This window comes from Canis lupus, chromosome 19 (assembly GCF_011100685.1).
Source record: "Canis lupus familiaris isolate Mischka breed German Shepherd chromosome 19, alternate assembly UU_Cfam_GSD_1.0, whole genome shotgun sequence".
NCBI lineage: Eukaryota > Metazoa > Chordata > Mammalia > Carnivora > Canidae > Canis > Canis lupus.
This window is the reverse complement of record NC_049240.1, coordinates 33,193,075-33,212,898: the sequence shown is the minus strand read 5'-3', so window position 1 is coordinate 33,212,898 and position 19,824 is coordinate 33,193,075. Positions and strand designations below refer to the sequence as shown.

Below are 19,824 nucleotides of genomic sequence, written 5' to 3'. Positions count from 1 at the left end.
TTAAATGGCAGCAGTTTTTCCTCTGAGTAGGAATATGGATTCATTTGAAATCAGGATGTATTTATCCCACGATGATTCATGTGCATCATGTGGCCACCGAACTGAATTCTAAGATGCACAGGGAAGAATGGTAGAGCTGGAGGGGACTCTAACATGCATCTAGGACAAATACGATTAGGACAGTCCAGTTTGGGCATTTTGCAAATGCAGAAGCACAACTCACGGTGCTTAGAGCTTGTCCCAGGTCACATAGCCAGCTAGAAGTAATGAATGAGACGTTTCAGTAGCGTTAAGAGGGTAGTAAACATTCAGAAAAGTGTATATTTGATTTTATAACTCTGGAAGATTTATGGCAGTGTTGAAAACTGGTAGAAAATGGGCAATCATGAATTGTGAATGTTTTCATTGTGAAGGGCAAGTATTTGTTGCCTTAAGTAATAGCTAGTAAATAAGACCGAGTATCAATGATATGCTGTACATATACCACCTCATTTACCCCATTAAAGCTATGAGGTCGGTTTTATTATCTATAAAGATACAAGATCAGTCCTTTATATGTGAAACGACAGAAGCTTACAGAAGTCATAATCTGCCAATGTCACACAAGTAGACTCCATAGTTGCAGATGGAGCTCAAGCGCTCATTCTTCTCAGGCTACATCTGTGTTGCTTGTGATGGCAACACTGGCGTATGTATGTTGGTGGAAAATGAAATGTTAGATGTGGGATTTAACATGTACACGAAAGTCATGTCCTTGCTCTTCCTAAACAAATTTAAATTTTAATTGCAACAATGAACAACCTCACTGGTACAATTCTTGGCTAAGAAACAGTTTCTGAGCCTGAGATTTATTATTTTTTGATGAAATAAGATGTCTTGAAAGAAGAGGTGTGGGAAAAGATGATCTGCATCGTGACGTATTAAAGTGGAGATATTTTTAAATCAAAGAATTAAGTTAAATATTCTCCTAATGAAGAAATAGGATGTAATGCACTTCTTACCAGATACATTTTCATTTATGACTTAGCTTCCAAGCCACTCCATTGTCTTCAATTTTAAAATTAAAGTTGGCATATTGAAAAAATTGTCGAAGTTGTTGGCATATCCACAAGAAAAGAATGACAAAACAAACCCATCATTTTCTAAATTTCCATTAGACTTGCATATGAAAAAGCATCACAAGCATTATTTGTGAAGTTGGAAGTGATTTTTGCATATTATCCCCTATATTTTGACGTTCATGACCTTAATGAAGACAGGGAAAAAATGTGATGAGGCTAATGGTCAGATCAAGGACTCTAGCTAATGACCATAAACGTAAGAAGTTAATTACTTCTCCCTCTGCCCCACCTTTAGCTCTGCAAAGGATAGGCCTACAGACCACGTTAAACTGCTCCTTTCCGATCATGCGCTTCCCAACTAGGCCAATGGGGAAACTGGAAGTGCAAGGTCATGGTGACGGCTGGAATTGGCTGGGCTGGAATCCAGGGCTGATGGCGATATCAGTTGGGACTTTGGGGGGTTATGCTTGACAGAATTTCTGATCCATAATGACTTAAGCAAGCAAGGAAGTTACTGGCTCACGCAACTGGCTTCACATAGAACTGGGGTTCAGGTTTCCCAAACTGCCATCAGGACGTAGCTGCTTCTGTCCCTTTCTTCTACTGCTGTGTTGCCATTAGTCTTGGGCTTCCCAGAGGCGAGAAGCAGCTCGCCTTGGTGTTGGAGCGCCAGCCTCGTGTCCTCTCCCACTCACAAACCATCTCAGAAACCTCAGCAAAAGTCTCAGATCAAGTCAAGCGTCCACTGCCAAACCAATTCCCATGGCTGGTTCTCCACAGAATAAAATGGATCATGGTGATAAAAATAAGGTAAATGTAAAACAACAACAACAACCAAAAAACAAAAACAGGTGCCCTGTATCAGAGCCAAAAAGTCTTAATGAAGCAGAAGCGAGAAAAGAGCTAATTGCTGAGAGAAACACAATAGGAAATGAGAACAGAGAGGAACCATCTGCTATCTCGCTGCTCCTCGTGAAATCTACACATTGCTTCCAATAAATTCTTTAAAAAGGATTTAAATTGAGTGGTTTTCTGGGATGCCTGGGTGGCTCAGTGGTTGAGCCTCTGCCTTCGGCTCAGGTTGTAATGCTGTGGTCCTGGGATCGAGTCCAGCATTGGGCTCCCCGCAGGGAGCTTGCTTCTCCCTCTGCCTATGTCTCTGCCTCTCTCTGTGTGTCTTTCATGAATAAATAAATAAATAAAATCTTCAAAAAATAGTAAATCAAGTGGTTTTCTGTTCCTTGTAACTAACTGAGCATGACTAAGATAGTTGGCTACTGTTCCCTTCACTGATTAAGGATTCCAGGTAGCACATAAGCTCTAGATGCCCTGCAGACTCGTATCCTTCATGGCAAGAGAAGACTGCCCCACAAACAGATCATCCAGATTACTGGAAGCAATCAGATGTATGATTTGAACTAAATGAAGTGAAACCTGAAGTTCTGAGGTGCTCAGAAAAAACCTACGCTCAGTTTCATGCAAAACTCACCTTTTTTCAACCCTTTCCCCACTTTTGCCAGATACATTCTATGACTTAAATTTGAAGCAAGAGGGAACATTCCGAGCTCAACTTTCTCACTTGCTGCAACAGAGCAGACTCCTGATAATCTATGTGGTAAAGCAAGAATTGGCCACACTTCCTTTTAAATAGGATATTCTTTTTTGCAAACAAGAACATTTCAGTCAGTGAGGCTGGAGACCCCACCAAAGCGATTCCCTAGAATCTGAGCCAGACCACAACTCAACCATTTCAGTCTCTCATTTGAAAGGGAAAGTAGGCACACTGAGAAAACAGAGACCAGAACCTCTCCCGAGGAATCCATTCTACATTTTTAGCCGCTCTTTCCTTCATTTGGCATCTACCAAGTGCAAGGTTGCAAGGCTTGGGGGATCTGTTTGCACTAGAGGGTGTTAGGAATGCACTTTATTCAGTTTATGCTGCAAGCCCCAAACCAGGCAGGTTGTGGGACTACCTTTGGACAAATCTTTTCATGATGTCATGATTCAAGAGAAAAAAATCACAGTTTCCCAGAGATTCTGTGCTATAGTAGAGGACAGGTTTCCAGGGCTTGTTGTCGATCTCATCTTGCTGGCTCACCATGAATGAATCCAAGTGGAACACCACCAATTCCAGCATCAGAATCAGATTCCCCAGCCTGTTTCTGGAAGCCTCTGTGGAGTTGTTTAGGGGTACCACCTTGTAGTCTTTTGGCTTAGGTCCCTGCCATATTCAGCTAAACAACTTTGATTTTTGGCCAGCCAAATAATTCTGCTAGTATAGGATGTCTTTACACTTTCAGAATGAAACTGTCTTATTTTGGCAAACAATTATGTTCTTTCTTAGTAAGGTTGATACGCTGGGTCAGTCTCCCTTTCCCACATGTCCTAAACTCCTTTCTTTCTTCATAATTACTGGAATAAGTACAAAAATCGAGCACAACAAAAACAAACAAAGCTTGCCCTCTGAAGCCAAGCTATGTGTGGAAATGTTAGGTCACTCTTGGCAACAGAAAGGCTCTGAGAGCTGGACTTGAAGATAATACAAGAAACCCACCGTTGATATGTTGTTCTTTAATGATCCTCCTCTCCCCCATGCATTGATTAGTCTTTTCCATGGGCTGTTTTCAGTTCTTCCTTGTCCTGGGAAAGTGCTTGTTTCTAAGTCTCACACCCACAACCCATAAACAAAGAAGAAAGGTCATGTGCGTGGGATCTGCAGAGTGCAGGAAATGCCTATCAACCCAAGTCCTCTCACCTAGAGCCTTATCCTTGTAGGACCTTAGTTTCTTGTTATCTTATATATCCTAATCATATTAAAAGTGAGTTTATTTTACACTGAGTTATTTGTTCAAAAATCAAAAGTATACATCATTTGGGTAACATTTGATTGAAAACGTCTTTCTTTGCATCTGCTGTGGTGTTATCTCTGCATCTTTGGATGAAGATCCAAACCTCAGGATCTCGTGTTAGCTCTGCTAGTAGTTTGCCAGCTGACTCAACAACTTTGAGTCTGTTTCCTCACAAGAATGAAGCCACTGGATGAGTTGTCTCTGGAAGAGGCAACAGTGCAGAGTGACTAAGGTTGGGGTCCAGGCTCTGAAGTCACTCATGGTTTCAACTTGAAGTTATTTTACCTCCTCTTACCTTGTTGTTCTTGTTGACTCTGTAAAATGGGGATACCATGAGTTGATGCTATTAAATAGCCCCAGACATACAGAGTGCCTAGAGGAGAGCTTGGCTCAGAGTTGGTGCTCAAATGATATTATTAGCAACCTCACCATGGAAAATCCCTCCAAGCCAATCCCACCTTGTCCTACTCACCATATAAATGTAAAAGAGGACTCCATTTTTTAACTTGATGTGGGGGAAAAAAATCCATATATGAAAAAATTAGGAGGGGTGCCTGGGTGGGGGCTCAGTTGGTTAAGTGTTGGAGTCTTTTTCTTTTTTTAAAGATTTTATTTATTTATTTGGGGAGAGAGAGAGATCTCTAAATAAGATCTAAGATCACGACCACTGAACTCAAGAGTCGGAGGCTTAACCTACTGAGCCACCCTAGAATCCCATGTGTTTGACTCTTGATCTTGGCTCAGGTCTTGATCTCACAGTCATGAGTTCGAGCCCCTCATTGGGCTGCATGCTGGGTGTGAAACCTACTTAAAAAAAATTAGGAAACAGGGACACCTGGGTGGTTCAGTGGTTGAGCGCCTGACTTCAGCTCAGGGCGTGATCCTGGAGTCCCCGGATCCAGTCCCACATCGGGCTCCCTGCATGGAGCCAGCTTCTCCCTCTGCCTTTGTCTCTGTGTCTTAAATAAATAAATAAATAAATAAATAAATAAATAAATAAATAAATTTTTAAAAATTAGGAAACAATATACAATTATCTGATTAAGTGAAAGACTGACTCTCCTTTCAAGTAGTACCAATAAAAGAAAATACAAACCTTGGTCAATTTGGGGGGTCCTTTTTCTTTGCAGCAAGAGTGATTTTTTCTTCTCCCCTCTGACAATCATCAGCTTCTCTGTATTTATGGGTCTGTTTCTGCTTTTGTTTGTTTGTTCATTTGTTTTGTTTTTACTATTCCACATGTAAGTGCAGTCATATGGTATTTATCTTTCTCTGACTTATTTCACTTGGTATAATACTCTCTGGCTCCATCTATGTTATTACAAATGGTAAGATCTCAATTTTTTTATAGCTGAGTAATGTTCTATTACAGATGTGTTATATGTTAGGTATATATATGATATATGTACACACACATACATACATCTATAATATTTTTATTCATTCCCCTTCAGTGGACATTTGGGTTGCTTCCATATCTTGGCCTTTGTAAATAACTCTGCAGTAAACATAGGGGTACATATATCTTTTCAAATTAGTGTTTGGCAAGAATAGATTTTTGGTTGGAGATGATCACCAACATCTCCAACAGACCTTGTGATTTTTCTATACCCACTCTTCCCCTGGAATGGACTCCTCCCCAGCCTTTCCACATCTCAGGAAGAGCAACATTCTCTCATATCAGTTGGGCCAAAAATGAATAAGGTTACAAAAGATTTAAGTAACAGAATCATAAAAGTAGATGTGATGAATATATATCAAACTATGTGCCCCGAAGGTAGAGAGTATATTTTGCTGTCCATGGGACACCCACAATAATTGGCCATACCACTGGTCACCGCGAATGAAATCACTGTAAGTTTCAAAAAGTGGAGGTAATGTGGACATTTTCTATTCACAATGCAGTATAGCTTAATTTTAAAAATCATGATTTTAAGAAAGTTATTTCTGCTTTTGGGACAAAGGAAAAGAGTAAATTCAAACTGCAGAATTTCTAAAAACCAGTGATAATGAAAATTCTACTGCTTATTAGATTTTGGATCTAAAGAATTGAACTAAAGCAGCACAGATGGGAATTGCCATAGCCTATGAAAGGAATATTTACTTAAAAGGAATGAAATAGAAAGAATAAGAATCAACTCAAGAAATTAGAAAAAAGGGCAACAAAATAAATCAGAGGAAGGCCGAAGAAATAAAAAGAATTAATGAGGTAGATAATAGGGGAGAACAAAGTGAATGAGTGAATACCTGGATCATTGGGACAAAATCAATAAAACAGAAAAGTCTTCTCAGAAATCAAGGAAGAGAAGCACCGGAGTGGCTCAGTGGTTGAACGTCTGCTGTAGGCTCAGGTCGTGATCCTAGGATCCTGGGATCGAGTCCCACATCAGTCTCCCTGCATGGAGCCTACTTCTCCCTCTGCCTATGTCCTCTCTCTCTCTCTCTCTCTCTCTGTTTCTGTGTGTCTCTCATGAATAAATAAATAAAATCTAAAAAAAAAAAAAAAGAAATCAAGGACGAAGGAATAAAGGCAAAAAAATACAAAAGAAAACCAAAAAACAAATGGCCAGGAGAAAAAATGCAGAAAGCAAGGAAATTTTAAAAACAATATTATGCAACTTCATCTAAATCTGCAAATTTCAAAGAAATGGAGAAGTTCTTTCCAGGAGAATATAATTTATAGAAACCAACTCCAGAACATCTAAATAAGCCAATTTTCATTAAAAAAAGAAAAGCGAAATAGTATTATAAGGGAGTTAATCTTTTTAAATTACCACGGTTCAGTTTCCTGGGCAAATTTAGCCAAACCTTTAAAAGATGGATAGTTCCAACACTATTTAAAACTGTTCCAGAACACAACTAAAGAAGTACAACGTTTTTTTTTAAAACCCTGCTAGGATAACGTTGATGACAAAGACTGTAGGAAAAAAAGAAACAATGAATGAATCTCATACATGAATATTGATTGCATAGATCCTAAATAAAATATTGGCAATCAGAATGCAGCAGCATACAAACAGAATAATTCTTCATGACCAAGTGCAGCTTATTCTAAAAATGCAAGGACAGTTCATCAAAATAGATTGAAGGAAAAAAACCATATAATCATTTTATAGATGCTGAAGATATGTATTTGAGAATCCAGACTTACGTAAAAAAAACATTGAAAGGACAGATCAGGGACACCTGGGTGGCTCAGTGGTTGAGTGTCCACCTTTGGCTCAGGTCATGATCCCGGGGTCCTGAGATCGAGTCCCGCATTGAGCTCCCTATGGGGAGCCTGCTTCTCCCTCTGCCTGTGTCTCTGCCTCTCTTATGAACAAATAAATAAAATCTTAAAAATAAAAAGTACAGATCGGAAATTGGTGGCTTATGGGGCAGAGAACAGGGGTATAATATGGGGCAGATGCAAGCATGAGTGGGGAACAAGGTTCTCAATGTACATCTTTTTATATCATTTTCATTTTTGGACCATGTCATCCTTTTACCTGTTCAAAAATTAAAGTTCTCCATGAATGCTAAATATTATTATTTAGCTACCAATGTATTCTATGCCAGGGACCTTGGACTGTGTTCTTCTTGAAAAATTAAGCTTCAAGTGAATTACAGAGAAGTGCAACACTATGTCACAGAATTGTGGGTCAGAGCTAAATAAAAAGCAAACGTGCTGCTTACCTCCCTTCTAGAAGAGCTCCCTCTGCTCCATCCTGACTCTAGGGTGTAGGCTAACTCTGGCCTCGCTCCACGGCAAACAACCCTACTTACAGACTTTGTGAGTTGTCTATCACGCCCAAGCCCGCAATGCTGATCTAATCTTTCATTTGATAAGGGAGGAAAACCAAACCATAAGTGATACACTCCAGTCATCGTGGCAGAGCTCGGGCCTCCGATCTGTCTCCCTCAAAAACAAACTGTAGAGTGGTTAAACGGGCAGTGTTGGCAGCAACTGAGAGAGAGCAAAAGAGCATGAGCAGAGGCCAAGGGAGAAGCAGGCTCCGTGCTAGCGGGGAGCCCAATGCAGGGCCCGGAGATCCCACGTGAGCCGCAGGCAGATGCTTAACTGCCTGAGCCCCCCGGGCGCCCCTAGAGATGGATAGGTTTAAAGGGCTGCCTAAAGGCGGTGTCTAGGTCTGTCGTACACAGATGTCCCACTGCCACTTCTTGGCTTCTTTGTGAGCCTCAGCTGCTCACGTGACTTTGAGCCTTAGTTTCTCCCTCCGTAAAAGGGAAATGTCATTTCTACTCCATTTGTAAAACTCAATTTTTGGACCATGTCATCCTTTTACCTGTTCAAAAATTAAAGCTCTCTGTAAATGTTAAATATTATTATTTAGGTACCAATGTATTCTATGCCAGGGACCTTGGACTGTGTTCTTCTTGAAAAATCAAGCTTCAAGTGAATTACAGAGAAGTGCAACACTGTGTCACAGAATTGTGGGTCAGAGTTAAATAAAAAGCAAACATGCTGCTTGGGTGCATAATAAGTGCTCAATAAACAGGAGCTGAGAACAGTTGCTAGCATCATTGGGGATGGCAATGGTGTGTTTGTTGTTTTTTTTTTTTTTTAATTTTTATTTACTCATGGAAAAGAGAGAGAGACAGAGACAGAGACACAGGCGGACCCGTCCCTGCTCACCTCTCCATTCCTGCCCTCCCCCCACTGAAGGGCAGAAACTCTGCCCCCCTCCCCCAGGTCTCCATTCTGCTCAGCTCAGGGATGGTCTCCTCCAGGAAGCCTTAGCGACGATCGCCTGGGCCCCACTCAGCTTACACTCACATAGGGACGTTGTAGTGTGGTTGCCTCTCGGCGGTGAACTTCCCTGTAGGGACGGCAGTGAAGAGCGGATCATCTGGAGGGCCACATCTGGACGCTCCGGCCCCACCTGCAAGGGGCGAGGAGCCCGCTTTGCGGGTCGTCCTGAGGGTAAAACACATGGAGCACTGGGGACACAGGTGGCACATAATAAGCCCTGTGGGAAAAAAATAAAAAATAAAATAAAATAAATAAATAAATAAATAAAAACCCTGCGGGAGCCTGAATTATTATTATTGATCACTTTGAGGGCAGCGCTCTGTTTTATTCAGCTGTGAATTCTCGGTTTCCAGCCAACGCCCTGGCACCGAATTCATGAATAGTAATAATGGCACTAACACTGACGGCAGGAGCAATGGGTGTGTGTAGAGATGGCACTGCACACAGCCCAGGCAACGTTCACACCTCCGCACTAGCCCTCTGACGGCCCTATGCATGCGCTTGGAATTTGGGGACTTCAGTCACTGAGATTGGGTCAGCATCTTCCCCTTGTCCAGATTTTGTCTGGCAAACTCCTGCTTGGACTTAACTCCCAGCTTCAAAGTCACTGTCCCCCGAGGAGCCTTGCTGGTACTCCCGGGCCACCTCGATTCTGCACTCAGTGCCACCAGGTGATGTTTTTCCTCTGTCTTTCTCCCTTTTCCGGGTATCTCCTTTACTCTGGGAGCTCTCCGAAGGCACGGACCACTTGGGATTCATCTCTGCATCACCAGGCCTAGCACGGCCCTGAGGTGCCAGTCCAGAACTGAGCAAAATGTGGTTCCTTTGGCGAGTGATGTGCTCACGGAGTGGTAGGTGACATGGACCATGGGCAGAGGGGCGCTGTGTGGGTGGACGATGGCCAGGGCTCCCATCTCATAAGGTAGTTTAGCTGTAGGAAGCCAGGAGTGACCGCAGGTGCAATTACTTCACCCCCAGCTTTCCAAAAGGGGAGAACAAAGAAAAAATAAAACTTGTTTTGCCCTTCCTAAAGGCTGCCAACCACTTTTTGAGCCTTCATGATAAGTGTATACTCCCAAACTCTGTGGTATGTATTGATAGAAAGCAGGAACAGTGCCTTGTATTCAAAATACCATTTCTTCTCATCAGAGTCTGGCCCTCCACAGAGCACGAGTCTCATCGACCTTACTCAGGAGCAGCTCACCCCATACAATCACGCGAATAATGTGTGGCAAGACTTTGGACCACTAACAGGGCACCGGCTCTTTCTGAAATGGTCGGAGCATGTTAGCAGTTGATAGTGATGTGAAGGGTTCAGTTTTCAGGGCTAACCACTGTGCAAGGACAGATGATTTTAAGCAGGTTGGGAAGTTTATTCATTAACCTTTGGAACCTTGACTGGCCTGGCAAACAAAATGTGTCCGAGAGTTGTCCATGTTACTGAGCTCTGCCTTGAATTATTTCGATATGTTCCCACATCTTTGAGATACTCCCTAAGATTCAGATCTTCAGTTGTGTTGGTTCAGGTCCTCTAAGAAGCAGATACCAACACCGTATTACACATGCATGAAAGAGATTTATTGGGGGGGAAATGCCTGTGAAAGAAAAAAGGGCAGCAAGCCAGAGTCTGCAGACAGAGATACAGGTCTGACAGCTTTGAAATTAGGTTGGAGGAAGGGAGGGTGGGTAGGAGTATCGGGCTGCAGGGCAGTCCTCAGAAAGTCTCAACCAGACAGATGAGGAATCCTCAAGCGAGAGGTGTTTTTAGACTCTCGTGTCTGCAGGATTGAGCCTGCATGAATGCCCTGCTATGTTCCGATGACCTCTCCGGGGTCACTTGTAGAAGGTCAGCTTTCTGTGTTGGGCAGATGGATTTAACCACCTTATCCCTTCCAGGATCCCCCACCCCAAATAAGGAGGATTGATAGGATCTTGGAAGTCCAACAATGATAAATATTCAGTATAAAAAGAACTACGTGAGAGGTGTTGTAACTCTTCCCATACAAAAAGAGAGAGAGAGAGAGAGAGAGAAAGGGGAGGGGAGAAGGTTTCTTAACCAAAAAAAGTTCAGAAAACACCTGTTTTTAAATAATGTTAAACAGATTTCCAGGATTTCTCACAGCTGTTACCAAACGGATCTATATCTTGAGTCTTCAAGGGAACAAAACAGTGTGTAGAGTTTGTCAAATTTATATAATTTATATGATCATCCACCGCTCCTCCACCCCCAAATTTGGTTATATTTTTTGAGTATCTTGTGTGATATATTTTGGCAATGCCTCACATGTTGTATATCTCCTGTGTGTCCTTCTGGATCGACTCCCCAACCTTCCCTGCCCTGCTCTGTGCCCAAGAGGCTGACCTTCATGGAGGGTGGCCTTCCCTTGCCCTTTATCAAGCTTGTCCAAGTAGGACTTTGGGATGATGGAAATACTCTGTATCTGTGCTGTCCAGTAGGAGAGCCACTAGCCATTCATGGCTCATGAGCACTTGAAAGTATGGCTAATATGACTGAGGACCTGAATTTTAAATTTTAATTAGTTTAAATAGCTTACATGTGCCTAGTGGCTCCTGTCCTGGACAGCACAGTTCTAGATTTTGGTTGGGGTTGGCCAATAAGAAGCACCAACTGGGAGATGAGGTGGTAGGAGGAGAATAAAAAAGTTTTTGATTTCCCTGGTCCCCTTCTGGTGCGGGTTGGCCGTGTCTTCCATCAAAGGCCTCAGCTACCTGACAGCCCTAGATTCTGACGCCAATTGCAATGTGTTTTTCCCCCACACCAAGCAATTCTCCAACAATTCAGCTGAATTCTGACTATTTCCTGGAGATGGCATAGGATCCCACAGGTTAAGGGCTCAATCCTAAAAGACTGTCCCCTCCCCTTGCTTCAGATGCTAACGAAAGTCCAAGCTCTGACCTGTGCTTCTTACCTACCTGCTATAGATCAGAGAGGTTCCAACAACCTCCTCTTTGCATTTGATTAATTCCCTAGAGCTGCTCACTCAGAGAAACTCCAAGAGACACATTACTTACTAGATGATAGTTTATTATAAATGATAGGATTAGGAACAGCCAGATGGAAGACATGCATAGAGTGCGAGGCGAGGAGAGAGGGATGTGAAGTTTCCATGCTCTCCCGGCAATCCCCACAAGTTCACCTGCCTGGAAGCTCTTCATACCTGTCCTCTTGGGGTTTTATGGAGGCTTTGTTATATAAGCATGATTGCTTAAAAAATTGGCCATTGGCAACCAGCCTCTGAGTGACCTCCCCCAGCAAAGGTCAGCAGGGTGGGAATGAAAGTTCTAACCTTCTAACCACATGGTTGGTTCTACTGGCAACCAGCCCCTCCTCCTCAGATGCTTTCCAAAAGTCACCTCAATAGCATAACTCAGGTGTGGTTGAAAGGGTTGAAAAGGGCTTGTTGTGGGGCAGCCCGGGTGGCTCAGCGGTTTAGCACACCTTCAGCCCAGGGTGTGATCCTGGACACCCGGGATCGAATCCCACGTCGGGCTCCCTGCATGGAGCCTGCTTCTCCCTCTGCCGCACCCCCTCCCTGTGTCTCTCATGAATAAATAAATAAAATCTTTTAAAAAAATGGGGGGGGGTTGTTGTGACTATCAGGACACTTTCACTGCTCTTATCACTTAGGAAATTCCCAGGGCTTTAGGGGTTCTGTGCCAGAAGTGGGGACAAAGACCTAATATCTATTTCTTGTTATACATTGCAATGTACTTGGGGAGCTTGCATGGCTCAGTTGGTTAAGCATGAGACTCTTGGTTTCGGCTCAGGTCATGATCTCAGGGTGGTGAGATCACGCCCCAAGTTGCACTCCTTGGTCGGCTAGAAGTCAGCCTGGGATTCTCTCTCTTCCTCTTCCTCTGCCACCCCACCCCCACCCCTGATGTGCACATGCACACTTTCTCCCTCTGTCCCTCTTTCTCTCAAATAAATCCCAATATCGGCAGCCCTCTCCATACAGCCACCATCTACCAGGTTCAGCAGACACTTCCAACCCTTTGGGGCTGTGGAGTGGTAAAGGCAACCCGTGGTTGGCAGGCTGCTGTGCCAACCTTGTAGGGCTCTGCGGCCCCTGCCCACACAATTACAAACAGTCCTGTGAAGTTCTGCTCAATTGCTCAGGTTGAGGTTGCCATCTGGTTCCTGCCAGGACCCTGCCTGGAGCACTGATGTAAAACTGGTGATTTTTAATTCTGAAAAATATGTATCATGCAGTAATAGTGAACGAGTCAGAAAACATTCATGATAAGGATGAAAAATCCTTTCCCCAAACACTCCTTGCCCCTCCACCTGATACACAGAGGCAAGAACCTCAAAACCCTTTCTGGCTTTGCTTTGAATGATTTCTTCCAATATCTCAAAATAATACGCTAAGGCCACTATTAGGGCTCCACGGACTTGCAACATCACTGGCACCTTTTTCTGGGTTGGATGAGAATTTCTGTTACATCCTGACACCCCTTCCTTCCCTTCCCCTCTCCTTCCATTTTTTGATTGTTATACTAGTAATTTTAGTAGTAGCTTCCTCTATTGGTTGCCCGATAGCTTTACATAATATATTTTTAAATTTCTAGTTCTTGTTCCATTGCTTTCAACTGTGTGTCTTAACCTTTCATTTTTCAAAACGAAGGCATTACCATTTCAATCCTTACCTCTTTTTCCCTCCTCCCTTTTCCTCTCCATGTTTCTGTCCAGTCACATCTTCATTTTTTACATTATCCTTGTGGATAATATTTACATTCTGCTTTGTAACAAGTAAATTTTCTATGCTTTGTCTATGAACATTTCTGAAAACTAAAAGCCAGTAATCAGCATTTACATTATGTCAATATTGTCTACTAAGAATAGAACTTAGTAGAACTAAGCAAGCATACATTTTCTCTTTTTCTAAGTTTTTTTTTTTCTTTTAATCCCATTCCAACATAGTTAACATACAGGGTTATGTTAATTTCAGGTGTATGATATAGTGACTCAACATTTCTATACATTACTCAGAGCTCATCATGGCAAGTGTACTCTGAACCCCATCACCTACTTCATCCACCCCCGCCCCCACCTCGCCTCTGGGAACTAGCAGTTTGTTCTCTATACTTAAGATTCTGTTTCTTAGTTTCTCTCTTTTTCTTTTGCTTATTTGTTTTGTTTCCTGAATTCCACATATGAGTGAAACCGTATAGTATTTTTCTCTGATTGACTTATTTCACTTAGCATTATACTGTCTAGCTCCATTGGTGTTGTTGCAAATGGCAAGATTTCATTCTTTTTTATGGCTAAATTATATGCTGCAATAGACATGGGGATGCATGTATCCTTTTGAATTAGAGTTTTTGTATTTTGGGGATAAATATCCAGTAGTGCAATTACTAGATCATAGGGTAGTTCTATTTCGAACTTTCTGAGGAAACTCCATACTGTTTTCCAGAGTGGCTGCACCAGTTTGCATTCTCACTAACAGCGCATGAGATTTCCTTTTTCTTCACATCCTCGCCAGCACCTGTTGTTCGTTGTGTTGTTGATTTTAGCCATTCTGACAGGTGTGAGCTGATATCTCATTGTGGTTTTGATTTGCATTTCCCTATGAAGAGTGATATTGAGCATCTTTTCATGTGTCTGTTGACCATCTGGATGTTTTCTCTGGAGAAATGTCTGTTCATGTTATCTGCCCATTTTTAATCAGATTATTTGGGTTTTTTTGGGTACTGAGTTGTAAAGTTCTTTATAGATTTTGGATAAGATTATTGGATATGTCATTTGCATATATCTTCTATTCAGTAGGTTGCCTTTTAGTTTTGTTGATTGTTTCCTTCACCGTGCAGAAGCTTTTTATTTTGATGTAGTCTCAATAGTTAATTTTTGCTTTTATTTCCCTTACCTCAGGAGACACATGTAGAAAGATGTTGCTAAGACCAATGTCAGAAAAATTGTTGCCTGTGCTGTCTTCTAGGATTTTATTGTTTTCAGGTCTCACACTTAGATCTTTAATCCATTTTAAGTTTATTTTTGTGTATAGTGTAAGAAAGGGGTTCAGTTTCATGCTTTTGCATGTTGCTGACCAGTTTTCCCAGCACCATTTGTTGAAGAGACTTTTTCCTATTAGCATGCATTTACTCTCTTCCAGGTCCAATGTCATGGTGCCTTGTTAGTCAAAAGGGAGCATTCATGGCATCAGGGACAAATGTACTTTTCCTGCCTCTCAAACTTGCTTTAATTTGAGTACTTTTCTATTTAGACCATGACTATTTTGTACAAATTTTATTCCCTCAAGCTTTGATTTTTTTTCCCTTATAAAGAGGAAAACACATACTCTATATTCCGAATATCATTTGGCTCTGTAGTCATTTAATTAATTTCTTAGAATCCTTTTCATTTTTCCTCTTTAAGGCAGTGTTCTTGAAATTCAGTGACTTTTCCCAATTGCCTTCAAGACCCGTGGCTCACTTTGTAACCTGGGTTCCTTTTCACTGGAATCCTGGTTGCTCCACAATTTTCTGTATTCCACAGTTCCCCCTTTCTCAGTTTTGCCCACTCGCTCCTCCCAACTCTCTTTTTTGGGAGCACATCATTAGGTAAATTTTTAGAAGAAAATGGATGCATGAGGCAAGATATTCGGAACATATGAATGTCTGAAGATGATGTTCTTTTTCTTGTTTTTAAACGGGACATAGAAGTCTGGGTCCAAAATAATTTTACCTTCATATTCTGAAGCCTTTATTTCAGTGTCTTCCAAGATCCGTCATTGCTGATGAGAAATCTGATCCATTTTGATTCAAATTCCCTTATAGTTCCTGGTTTACATTCCTCCCCACTCCCACTGAGAGCTCAGAAACACTATCCTGGGGGATTTGATATTTCAAGGGCTAAGTCTTTTTTTAATTAATTCTGATCAATATTTGTGTTTCCCTTCAGCTCTTGGAATTATTTTATTGTATCTTTGATAACTTTCTTCCCTACTTTCTTATTGCTTTCTGAGTTTCTCTTAATTGGCTATTAAGGGCTGCATTTGTCCTCCAAACCTCATTCTTATTCTCTTATTATCCTTCCTTTGTCATTTTGCTCAATATTATAGGAAATTTCCTCAATTCCATCTTCTAATCTTTCTATTAATAAATTTTTAGTTTTTGGGATGCCTGGATGGCTCAGTTGGTAAAACATGAAACTCTTGATCTCAGGGTTGTGACTTGGAGCTCCATTTTGGAAGTAGAGATGACTTAAAAATAACATCTTTAAAGAAGAATCTTTCTTAGCTATTATTATTTTTTAATTTTGACAATTTAATTTCCCAGAAATATTCACTGCTCACTCTCATTTTTGTTTAAGGAAAAGAAATCTGGTTTCCTGGTTTTCTCTTCTGGATATAATGTCCTTTTAAGTCTCTGTTTTCTTGAATTCGATCTCTTATGATGTGCTTTTCTATTTTTCCCTCAAGTATCTTATTAGTCCATTAATTTTTAAGAATAAGTAAATAAGAAAGCTGTTTTATGATGGGTTTGTTTATCTTTCCCCTTTAAATGTTTGTTCATCTTTAGGTGTCAACTCATTTTTAGGAGTGAAGAATAGCAATGCTGTCAGTTTCTGTGTCTGGGGGCTTGTCCTATCAACTGGCAAGCTTCTCTCTAGGGTATTCCTGAACAAGAAAACCTTACTTTAGGATGTCAATACTCACACCAAACAAAATAATTAATGTCTTCAGAGGGAAAGACTTGATTTTTTTTGGCTGGGGTTCAGCCTGGAGTCCTGCCTATAAGACGCACTCCTTTCTCCACTGTCCTCCATTGTCACTCACCTCATGTACTCTGGGCCGCATATACCTTTTCTCTGGTTTATCTGTTGATGTACTGACATTCTTCCAAATGCGTTTGTCTTCCTAAAATCTGTCAAAATTTCTTCTTCAGAGATGGCTCCCCTCCTGTTCTCTTCATTATTATTGATTTATCATTAAGAAATTCCTTTCGATCATTTTGAAAGTATCTCAGGAAGGAGGGAAGGCAAATTCTTGGCCTCAGTTCACCATCGTGAAATAGAAGCCTCTGGAATATCACTTAGGCAATCCACAGCATGCGCTCGGAGAATGTCACCTAAAGGCCTTTAATACTTCTCTTGGAATCACTTTATGAAAACAAAAAACAATTGAGGTATTTTTGATGAAGAAATCTTCCCAGTCAGAAGTTGTTTATCTGAGCTTTTACTTGGCAGTGTAGAGTTGCAGGTGACGTAACAGGTCTTCAATAAATACCTGTTGAACAAATAAATAAATGAATGAACAAATGTATGACTAAGCCTCTAATTAAACGTCCCTTAGAGTCTCAGTAATACATTTGTTCATTCATTCATTTATGAACAGTCGGTAGAGCATGGAACTCTTGATCTCAGGGTCCTGCATTCAAGCCCCACAGTGGGCATGTAGTCTACTTTAAGAATGAATGGATTAATGAATTAATGAATTAATGAATAAAATAAACCACTAATTAAAAAACAGTATAAAGAGCAGCCCGGGTGGCTCAGCGGTTTAGCCCCACCTTCGTCCCAGGGCATGAACCTGGAGGCCCCGCGATCAAGTCCTGCGTTGGGATCCCTGCATGGAGCCTGTTTCTCCCTCTGCCTGTGTCTCTGCCTCTATCTCTCTCTGTGTCTCTCATGGATAAATAGATAAAATATTTTTAAAAAACAGTGTAAGGAAGTGGATAATATGTATGTTCAGTAAAAAAATAAGTGGAATGATGTATACATAAGTGCATTCTGTTTTTTGATACATTCTCTTAGAGGTATAGATATTAATGCAAACATACTGACTTTTTAAATGAATGCAAATAAATGTACATTTAAATAATGTTGACCTTTAAAACAGTTGTCTTCAAAGTTACTGAGGATACTTATTGGTGAACATTGGGGGTTCTGGTTTGAATTTCCCTTTGGATCCTATCCTCCTTCCTTCCATCCATTCTCTCTCCCTCCCTCCCTCTCCCTCCCTTCCTCCCTCCCTCCCTCCCTTCTTTCCTTCCTTCTTTCCTTTTTCCTCTCTTCTTCTTCTTTTTTTTTTTGCTCCTTCAGTGGGGGAAATCTTTAGTCTTTGAAGGCAAATTTTATTTTTTTAAATATAGCCAAATGATAAAAATTAGAGAGGAAGACAAACCATGAGAGACTCCTAACTCTGGGAAACAAAGAGTTGCATAAGAGGTGGTGGGTGGGGGGATGGGATAACTGGGTGATGGGCATTAAGGGGGGCACATGACGAGATGAGCACTGGGTGTTATACTCTATGTTGGCAAATTAAATTTAAATAAAACAAACAAATAAATAAAATGAAAATGTAGCCAAATGCTACTTTGAAAAAAATATATATGCATATATATGTGCATATATATTAAATATTTTATTTATTTATTCATGAGAGATTGAGAGATACATAGAGAGAGCACAGACCCAGGCAGATTCCCCTCGGGGAGCCAGATGTGGGACTTGATCCCAGGACCAGGATCATGCCCTGAGCCAAAGGCAGATGCTCAATTGCTGAGCCACCCAGGCATCCCTTTGAATATATTTTTTATTTTTTTTTAATTTTTTAATTTTTTTTAAAATTTTTATTTATTTATGATAGTTACAGAGAGAGAGAGAGGCAGAGACACAGGCAGAGGGAGAAGCAGGCTCCATGCACTGGGAGCCCGATGTGGGATTTGATCCCGGATCTCCAGGATCGCGCCCTTGGCCAAAGGCAGGCGCCAAACCGCTGCGCCACCCAGGGATCCCTGAATATATTTTTTAGATCAGAATGATTGATGCATTATTTTTGTGGTCAAAACCATGCGATAAGATAGATCTCAAATGGGGTTATACATGGATTATGAATAACACCTCCCCCCCACCACCACCAAAAGGAGGTCCTTTTGGTTTATTTGAGGTTTTTTTTTTGGAAGCAATAGGAGAAGTTTTTGAAGAAGTATACACTTTTGCAAGGTGCCCCATATAAAGAGGTTGACACTCACACTGATGTACAAAATGAAACCACTGCTGTATAACCACCTGCCATGCATTGTCTTCTTTGCTGTTCCTGATAATGATTACTGTGAGGTTGATAATAATGATGGCTGTCATTAAGATGTGCCTACTGTGTAAAGCCAGAGACTTTATACGCATGATTCACTCCATTGGGTTATGACCCCCATTTTTACAGATGAGGAAACTATGACTCAGAAATTTTGTTTAATTCCAAGATACTCAGCTAGGAAATGACCCCAGTCCCAAGTTTGTCCACCAAGTCAGTTTGACTTGGACAAGTATTACTTCTCTTTCATGTATGAGGAAGCTAAGCCAGTTGCCCAGGGTGATAGACTAGGTGATTCGGTTCTGGAGTCGCAGCCCAGCAGTCTATCCATAGCTCTCTCTCCCTCACCCTTGTTTGATAAAATCCCCCTAGGTCAATGGTGGACTCACCAGCCAATGCCTGTGTGGCAGGGCACAGCTCTCATGTATGCCCTTGAATGAGGACACAGAATGTGTCTTCTGTGTACATCTGCCCTGCTCACATGCCAGCCTCTTGCAGGGAGGTGAGACGTAGGGAGCCCCCTGGTCGTGCTTGTTCAGAAGGTTTGCCTAGTGTTCTGGCCTTTTTCTGTGTGGTTATGAACCTGGTCCTGTTCTAACTTGAGATATTGGTTAAGCCTCTGGCTCTAGCTTTTATCTCTTTGGCTGAATAGGTCTCTGAATGAGACCTTCTCCCTTCCTATCAACCCTCACCTAGAACAAAATTTCTTGGGCTGTTCCATTGGAGGTTTGGACATCTGTTTGGGGTTACCAAAAGTTTAGGCAAATGAGACATGCTCTGCCTTGACAGTCAAAGGCTATGCTTAGACTACTCTAGTTCCTGAAATGTAGGGCGAAGAGTGATACCCAAGGGCAAATCTGATCTCGAAGGGGAACAAAGGGGCAGCAAACTGATTCCAGAAATTTCTGAACGCAGTGTGTATGTGGGGGTGTGGTTGTGCTGATGCTTGCCATAATTCAAGAACCTGAGGGCTGAGACTGGCAAGTGAATGCTAAACTTTGTCCTATATCCAGACGTAACTAGAAGGCCTTGGTACCACCTGATGTTACCGTGGAGGTCCCGGAGTCTTAGCCCTTGGGCACTGGACAACCAAAATGTATTTG

The 19,824-nt window shown here is 41.6% G+C and overlaps 1 long non-coding RNA gene across 9 annotated transcripts in view; it reads right to left on the bottom strand.

The window, feature by feature from the left end:
* Positions 1 to 8,581: 8,581 nt before the first annotated feature.
* LOC102151623 overlaps positions 8,582 to 19,824 on the bottom strand; it is a 44,512-nt gene continuing 33,269 nt past the window's right edge. For 3 of the 9 annotated variants that reach the window (XR_005374084.1, XR_005374086.1, XR_005374085.1), the window contains exon 7: positions 8,590 to 8,880. This is a non-coding gene — a long non-coding RNA (uncharacterized LOC102151623). Of the gene's footprint in view, positions 8,881 to 16,465; positions 16,916 to 19,824 lie in introns of all 9 variants that reach the window. The other 6 variants (XR_005374091.1, XR_005374090.1, XR_005374096.1 and 3 more) reach the window with 5 other exon arrangements.